This window comes from Solanum dulcamara, chromosome 12 (genome assembly GCF_947179165.1).
Source record: "Solanum dulcamara chromosome 12, daSolDulc1.2, whole genome shotgun sequence".
In the NCBI taxonomy this organism is placed as follows: Eukaryota; Viridiplantae; Streptophyta; class Magnoliopsida; order Solanales; family Solanaceae; genus Solanum; species Solanum dulcamara.
Genome location: NC_077248.1, coordinates 3,864,700 through 3,873,645, shown reverse-complemented (window position 1 = coordinate 3,873,645; position 8,946 = coordinate 3,864,700).

The window sequence follows — 8,946 nt, the reverse complement described above, 5'->3', positions numbered from 1 at the left end:
ACCATAATAACATAATATGATTTGATATAAACATCAGGTGTCGATGAACATTTACCTTTGTTATTAAGGATGTTTAACGGGCTGGTCAAATTCAGAATTGGCCCACTTTCTACAGTCTGCTATGTCGGGCAAATGCATATATATTATTTTTTTTGAAGTTTGGCTGCGCGGTTAAGGCCTAGTCCAATAACTAGGTCTTAACTTGGCCAACTGAACCATGAATTTGTTAGCCTGAAAAACCAATATTCCCTACATGAAGACTGATCATTTGCATAGTTTTTTACATTCATTATTTTAATGTTCTTTTTTCAATTAAACCCAAAACATAAAATAAATTTAAAAATTGAATGATAATTAAAATATTTATTTTAGTGTTATTTTGCTTGTTTGATTTAAGTTGCATTTGTTAGTCTTTAATAGTAGGGGAACTTACATAAATTTCACTAGTTTAAAAGTTAATTACTTAGATACACCACTTTGCAATATTATGTATCTTACCACATTTTTGTGCGTCAAGATAACGTCCAAATATATGTATCTCCGGATACATGAGGTCAAAATTAGGTATAACTTGTTCTTGATACATTGTATCCAAGTGAATTCCCATGTATCTGTGATACATAATAAATCTTATTCGCTTCTCTTTCATGTATTTGGTATTTCAGATACATGTGAATCACATCATATACATATAGATATATGTATCTAATGTGTATCTAGTCTGATCGGCATGTATGTGAAATACATACGAATCTCGCTCACCTACCTATCCAATCCCGCTCGCATCTCTCCCTATTTTAGTATATCTGGTAGCAAAAATACATATATCTAAGTTTATATTCCTCAAAATATGATAGAAAACTCTTAATTAGTGGTAAGATATTTAATATTTTGAAAGTATAGGTAATAATAGTTAAAAGAGAGTGTTTTACCCCCAATTTTGAAAGTCATCTTTGGTAGGGAGCGCTTTATCCCCCTCCCCCCACGATGTAATAGTAAAGTATGTTTAGTTATGTAGTTTTTCCTTAATAGGAAGAAGGTGAAGCCCATGAGTTCGGCCCATCATACTTGATCTCTTGATGGTAAATTGGTAATATATTTTAGGAAGGTTTACTTAAATAATATAACATATAGCATTAATTACGAGTTTTAGTTATGTTTTAAAATTACCAAAAATGACAATACTTTTTTACTCAAAATAGTAAAAAACACATTTTTTTTCTTTCTATTTTTCTCACTCTTTCTCATTCTCTCTCTCTCCCTCCTTTCTTTTTCTTCTCCTCTCTCCTTCTTCTCTTTTTTCTATTTTGGTCTCTTTTTTTTCTCTTTCTCTTTCTCCTTCTATTTAAAAATAAAATTAGTTATTCTAATTTAAAATGTAATTTTAGATTAGATATTACAAAAATGATGATTTTATTACTGTTTAAATTAAATAATTTTTTAATTTAAATACATATATAATGCATTTCTAACCCAATAAAAAATATAAATAATAATTGTAATACATTTTAAATTCAATATATTATACATATTATAGATTTGTTTCAACGCACATGGTGAATACATAATTAAAATATTTTTAATACAATAATAAATTTTATTAATAAGAGAAAAAAAACTAAAAATGATTATAATAGATTTTAAATTCAATATATTATATTATAGACATGTTTCAATACACGTGGTGAATATATAACTAAAATATTTTTAATACAATAATATATTTTAGCATCGTTAATAAGAGAAAAAATTTAAAATCAAAATATATTATACATATTATAAGCATATTTCAATTCACGTGATGAATTTATGACTAAACATTTTTAATTCAAATGTATTATAAGTATTATATGTGAATTTTAAATATTTCAGTATTATTCAAATTAATTTATGCTGTTAAAAATGTATTATATTTATTAAAATAACAACAATCAAATTCATAACAATGTATAATATTGAATTCGAATTATAATACATTTGGAATTCAATGTATTATACGTATTATAGATATGTTTTAATGAACGTGGTGAATATATAACTAAAATATTTTTAATGCAATAATATATACCATTAATAAAAGAAAAAATATAATTAATTATAATAGATTTTGATTTCAATATATTATAATTAAAATGTGGTGAATATATTTAAAATAGTTTTAATACAAATATATTACAAGTATTATATGTGAATTTCAAATATTTTGATACTATTTAAATTAGAATAATTAATTATTATTTTTAAAAGAGAGAGAAAGAGAAATAGAAAGAAAAAATGGATTTTAGTTACTAATTAAGAAAAAGAGAAAAAAATTATAAAAAAATAATAATGCAGAAAGCCAGAAAGAGAGAGAAAGAGAAAGAGAGAAAAATGACAGAAAATTAATTAGGAAAAAGAGAAAAAAAAAAGAACAAAAGAATAGGAGGATGCAGAAAGAAAGAGAAAGAGAGAGAGAGAAAAAAAGGACAGAAAAAGAGAGAAAGGATGAGACAGAGAGAGAAAAAGAGGGTAATGGAGTAATTTTAGTTATTAATTAAGATAAATATGTCATAGATCGTGATAAAAAAAGTATCTTAAAAAAGGTAATTATTAATCAAAAAGAGCTCATTTATGTAAAAAGACCTATATTTTAAGACCCAGTCCAGTAAAAAGCCCACATATACGAGCCCAAATGGACATCCTTGCTTTCCTTTTTAACCAATAAACGTCCATTTGTCTGTTGATTGTCATTTGTCATATTTGCTACACCTTTTTTATTTATTTATTTTAGAATTTTAGAGAAGGAAAAAGGATTTTCATATGGTGTTTATTGATCTTGAAAAAGCTTATGATAAAGTTTCGAGGGATGCTCTCTGGAGGTGTCTGGAGGCTAAAGATGTCCCGATGGTGTATATTAGGGCGATAAAAGACATGTATGCTGGAGCCAAGACTAGGGTTAGGACGGTGGGAGGTAACTCGGAGAATTTTCCTGTTGAGGTGGGACTATACCAGGGATTGGTGCTGAGCCCTTTTCTTTTTGTCTTGGTGATGAATGAGCTAACACGGTCTATTCAGAAGGAGATTCCATGGTGTATGCTATTTGCGAATGATATAGTTTTGATTGATGAAACTCGGGACGGAGTTAATGATAGGTTGGAGGTTTAGAGACAAACGCTAGAGTCCAAAGGATTTAGATGAGCAGGACCAAAACAGAATACTTGGAGTGTAAATTTAGTATTGCGATGGATGAAGAGGACGGGGAAGTGAGGCTTGTCACCCAACCTATCCCCAAGACAACAAGCTTTAAATATCTTGGATCCATCATCCAGAGTAGTGGGGACATCGATGATGACGTCACACACCGCATTGGGGCAACATGGTTGAAATGGAGGCTAGCATTTGGAGTCCTGTGTGATAAGAATGTACCGCCTAAATTTAAAGGTAAGTTTTACAGAATGGTTGTTAGACCAGCATTGTTATATGGAGTGGAGTGTTGGCTAGTAAAGAACGCTCATGTTCATAAGATGCATATTGCGGAGATGAGAATGCTAAGATGGTTGTGTGGACACACTAGGAGTGATACGATCATGAACAAGGTTATTTGGGTGAAGGTGAGAGTAGCATCCGTGGACGATAAGATGAAAAAAGCGAGACTAAGATGGTTTGGACATGTGCAGAGGAGGGGTGTCAACGCCCCAGTTAGGAGGTGCGAGCGGTTGGATTTAGGATTATGCGAAGGGGAAGAGGTAGACCGAAAAAGTATTGGAGAGATGTGATTAGACAAGATATTGCGGTACTTCATATCACCGAGAACATGACCTTAGAAAGAAAAGAGTGGAGGTCGCGGATTAGGGTAGAAGACTAGTAGGGACAGAATGGTGTCTTACTGTGTGTCGGTTTAGGGTGGTAATAGGTCTAAGCGTGCCTTTATAGTTGTGTTGCTATTGTCTTTGATTATTGCAATATTTTGCTATAGTTATTGTTTTTGTCTTATAAATTTTGTATTGCATTTTATTTTTATTTTTATTTCTATTTTTACTTTTTATTTTTTATTATTTTTTATTATTATTTTTTATGCTATATATATTGTTTTTTTCTCTCATACTTGGAACTGTGACTTTCAAAGCGAGAGTCTTTCGAAAACAACCTCTCTATCTCCATGAGGTAGTGGTAAGGTCTGCGTATCTCCTACCCTCTCCAAACCCCACTTATGGGATTCTACTAGGTTGTTGTTGTTGTATTTTATTTTTAAATTATGTGTTTGAGTAAGCTTTTAAGCACCTCAATTATTTTATCAAATACATGTCATCTCCTACTAACATAAATACCATGTAACTAGACCCACTAACCCACCAAGGCTTACAAAAATGGAAAAAAATCACGTAATAATTTTTTAAAGAAATGATTTAATTTAGTTTGTTCAAATTCCACTAATAATCTATGTTTGCATTTTAATACTTTATTTGATGAATATATATAAATCAAAATCTAAATAAAGTCATCTAGGAAGAAACGTGTTGAGGAATTTTAAACACTACATAGAAAGTACATGTTATAGATTTTTATAAATAAAGATATTACTTAAAAGAAGTGTTCTCGCCGTTTCATACTATTTGATCCATGTTCACTTGGCATACCCCTTACGAAAGCTTTTATTAGAAACATATTTTATTAAATTAATATTATTAATTATATTTTGAGACTTTAAATTTAACTACAACTACTTAATAGTTATTTAATACTAAGGATAGAAAGAAAAAAAATATAATAATATTTTTTTTAAATTAAACAAGTAAAATAAAATATTTACTTTTGATATAAGGACAAGTAATATGAAATAGAGGGAGCAACAAAGAATATATTCTTTCTTAACAAGAAAACTACACTGATTGACACAACATGGAACTTAAATCAACAAGGATGAAAGATATACAATAATTATATACATGAATATACAAATAATACGCAAATGTATAATATCTTGGAATATGAAGAAAAAAAAAAGAAATTACTTCAGTAATGATTAAAGTAAGCGAGTATCGTCTGATTAATTAATGATAAATGTAAGTCGGAAAACCCATTCTTGAACTCTAGAGAACAGGCATAAAGAGGTTCATCAAAGCGGTAGGGAAAGCTTATAGAGGGGTGGTCTTACTACGACAAGTGAAGCCAGGGTTCCCTTTGTCCGGTGTCCGGAGAAGAGAAACAGAATAGTTTTCACGTCGACGAGTAAAAGGGACTGCCTGGGATTGAAGAAAACCAGCAGCCACAGAAGAAAATTTGGCAAACTCATTTCGGGACGAAAGCGAAATAAAAAAAAAAGCCCTTTCTTGGATTCGAACCGATGACTTTCTTAGCCTATTTCTAGATGACGATAAAGATAACTCTTAAAATATGGAAAAGCAAGAATAAAGACAAAACTTGTATGGAAAAGCAAAATGGAGACAAGTCTTGGAATAATGTATTTTTTAAAAAAATTTCCACCCAATATTAGATATCCGTATTGAAATAATGTAAGTAAATAATGGTATCATGATCCGAATCCGGGTGTGATGACACTCATCTCAATCCATCGAGACAAATCAACTTAAAATCGAACGTAAAGTAAATGAGATAAAGCAAGGTTTAACTTAGTCAAAAATAAGTAAATAATCTCAAAATCCCTAAGACTGGTTGTCACGTATATAAACCACTAATACATTATTAAAATACGAAAGGAAATACAATCACAACGTCTTTGTCTCTAGAATAGGAGTATAACATAATAAAAGAGTAAGAGGTGTTCGTTCAATGGATATAACAGCTACCTCAACACTCAAAATGATAGCCTCAGATGTGGTAAGAAATACTAGGAGATTAAGCAGGTCCGGGCTCACAACCTACACAAGTGTAGAAGCAAGGGGTGAGTACCAAACGACATGGTACTCAGTAAGTAGACAACTAAAACTAAGCCAAGCTCAATAAATCAAATAAATCATCAATACGAGAAAGAGGATACTTGTTCTTAACAGTTACTTTGTTCAACTGCCTATAATCAATACACATCCTCATAGTCCCATCTTTCTTCCTTACAAACAGAATCGGTGCACCCCAAGACGACACACTAGGATGAATAAACCCCTTACTCAACAAGTCTTGCAACTGATCCTTCAACTTCTTCAACTCAGTCGGAGCCATGCAATATGGAGGAATGGAAATATGGTTAATGCCCGGCTCTAAGTCAATAGCAAAAACAATATCCCTATCTTAAGGAACACCAGGAAAATCAGTAGGAAATACATCAGAAAACTCCTTAACCACTGGAATAGTCTCCGTAGGAGGTGACTTAATACTGGTATCCTGAATAAAGGCCAAATAAGATATACACCCTCTATCAATCAACCTCTAAGAACGAATATATGAGATAACCTTACTAGGATAGGAGCCATTAATACCCTTCCACTAAATCCTCGAGGCACTAAGTATCGCTAAGGTAATAATCTTAGCATAACAATCAAGAATAGCACGATAGGGAGAAAGTCAATCCATAACCAATATCACATCAAAATCTACCATCCCCTAAATAATCATATCTACCTAAGTATCATACCCGACAAAGAAAAAAAGACAGAATCGATAACTCGATCCACCACTAAGAGCTCACCTACGGGTGTAGAAACATAAACAGGCACTGGCATATGATCACATGTCAAATTAAATCTAGATGTAAAATAGGCAGACACATAGAAAAATATAGACCTTGGATCAAATGACATAGTTGTAGGTCGATGGCAGACTGGGACAATACTTGTGATAACAACGTCGAAAGCATCAGCCTCGGGTCTCCTCGAAAAAATATAACACTGAGCTCCCCTACCACTTCTGGCCTGTACAACACCTTTACCTCCTCTCTAAGGGACTATAGCACCACCAGCACCCCTACTAGGAGTGCGACCACCTCTACTAGTCTGGGTTCTACCTCGACCTCTAACCGACGACGCTGGTCCTCTAACTGAAACTGAAAAACTAGGCTGGGTTCCTCCTTGACCTTGAGATGTGTACTGCCATAAAAGATGATCCGGATCTCCATAAGTATAACATGCTCTCCTGTGCGAAAACCTCTGCAATGAACCTGAAGAACCTGTATAACCTCCCTGGCTCACCGGTCTCTGTTGTGACCCTCGATAACTCTGACCTGTACTCTAGGACCCACGAGGTATCTAGCCATCCTCAGAAGTCAGGATAGATGCACGAACTAGTCCTATATGCTGGAAAGAACCACTTCCTCTTTAGGAACCTCTACCTCTAGATAAGGTACTCGAAAACTGACTAGAAGCACGAGCCCTCTTGGGGTCCTCAAACTCTTCTCTCTCCATCAATCTACCTCCTTGGCAACACTTACGATGGACTAGAAGGAAGCACCCTCACGTGCGGGTCGAAACACTATTATACGAATGGAATAGTTCAATCCTTGTACAAATCTGCGAATTCGCTCTGTCTCATCAGGAAAGATAGCCATGGCATGCCCGGACAACTAGTAGAAACGAGTCTCATACTCAGCAACTATAAGACTCTCCTATCTCAAACTTTCAAACCGTAATTGTCTCTCTTCCCTCACACTCCAGAGGACGAAACAGTCATAAAATACACTAGTTAACTCATCCCAAGTCACCTGGTGTGACCCAACTGGATTGGAACTCAGATACACTCTCCACCACTCTCTAGCTGGCCCACATAACTAGAGTGTAGTATAACGAACTTCGTGAGTCTTAGCTAACCCTATTGACTCCAACAACTCTCGGCACATGGTTAGGAACTCGTGTGCATCTTTAGGCTTCCCATCTTAAAACTGTGGTGGATCCATTTTTTGGAACCTCTCATATTGGCGTTCCTCGTCGTCAATCAACATGACTATAGGTGCACCCTAAGCTCCCCCTACCTGTACTCCACCCTCATTAGCTTTAGGGCCCGTAGGTGGCTGGCCCACTAGACCCTAAACAACTAGAATTAGATGATGCCCTGGGGTCTGAGCCCGTGCTCTAGTCTGAGAATCCTCGAGTGTACCTATCGCCCCCACACTTTGATTAAATCCTTCGAGTGCATCCAATACTCACATCAAAGTGGCTTGAAGCAATTGTGTAGTAACAAGCTCTAGAGGGACCTATTCCTCTCTAGTAAATCTGTGTCTCAGGAGAAGCCTCTTTAGCACGACCTCTAGCTAGTGTCGCCTCTTGTGTACGGCCTCTACCTGCCGCCACTCTAAGACCACGACCTCTAGCTCGGCCTCTAGCTCTAACCCTAGTTGGGGTCCCAACATTAACCTCGGGAAGTGCCTCCCCTCCTCTACTACTAGTCATAGCTCTAGTCCTAACCATCTGTCAAAAAGGACTTGTGACAATTCAGTACCAACACAAGTAACCATGCATGATACAAAGTGAAAGAACAAAAGGGGAAAATTTCCTAAAAGTCCTCATAGCCTCACGAAGATAAGTACAGACGTCTCCGTACTGATCCTCAAGACTCTACTTAGACTCATTTTATATACACGTGAAACCTATGAATCTGGATTCTGATGCCATTTTATCACAATCCGAATCCGGGTGTGATGACACTCATCTCAACCTATCGAGACAAGTCATCCTAAAACCCAATATAAAGTAAATGCGGAAGTAAATGAGATAAAGCAAGGTTTAACTTAGTCAAAAATAAGTAAATAATCTCAAAATCCCCTAAGACTGGTTGTCACGTATACAAGCCACTAATACATTATTAAAATACAAAAGGAAATACAGTCGCAATGTCTTTGTCTCTAGAATAGGACTAAAACATAATTAAAGAGTAAGAAATGTCCACTAGATGGATGTAACAACTACCTCAACACTTGAAATAATAGCCTCGGATGTGGTAGGAAACACTAAGAGATCAAGCAGGTCCGGGCTCACGACATACACATGTGTAGAAGCAAGGGGTGAGTACCAAACAACACAG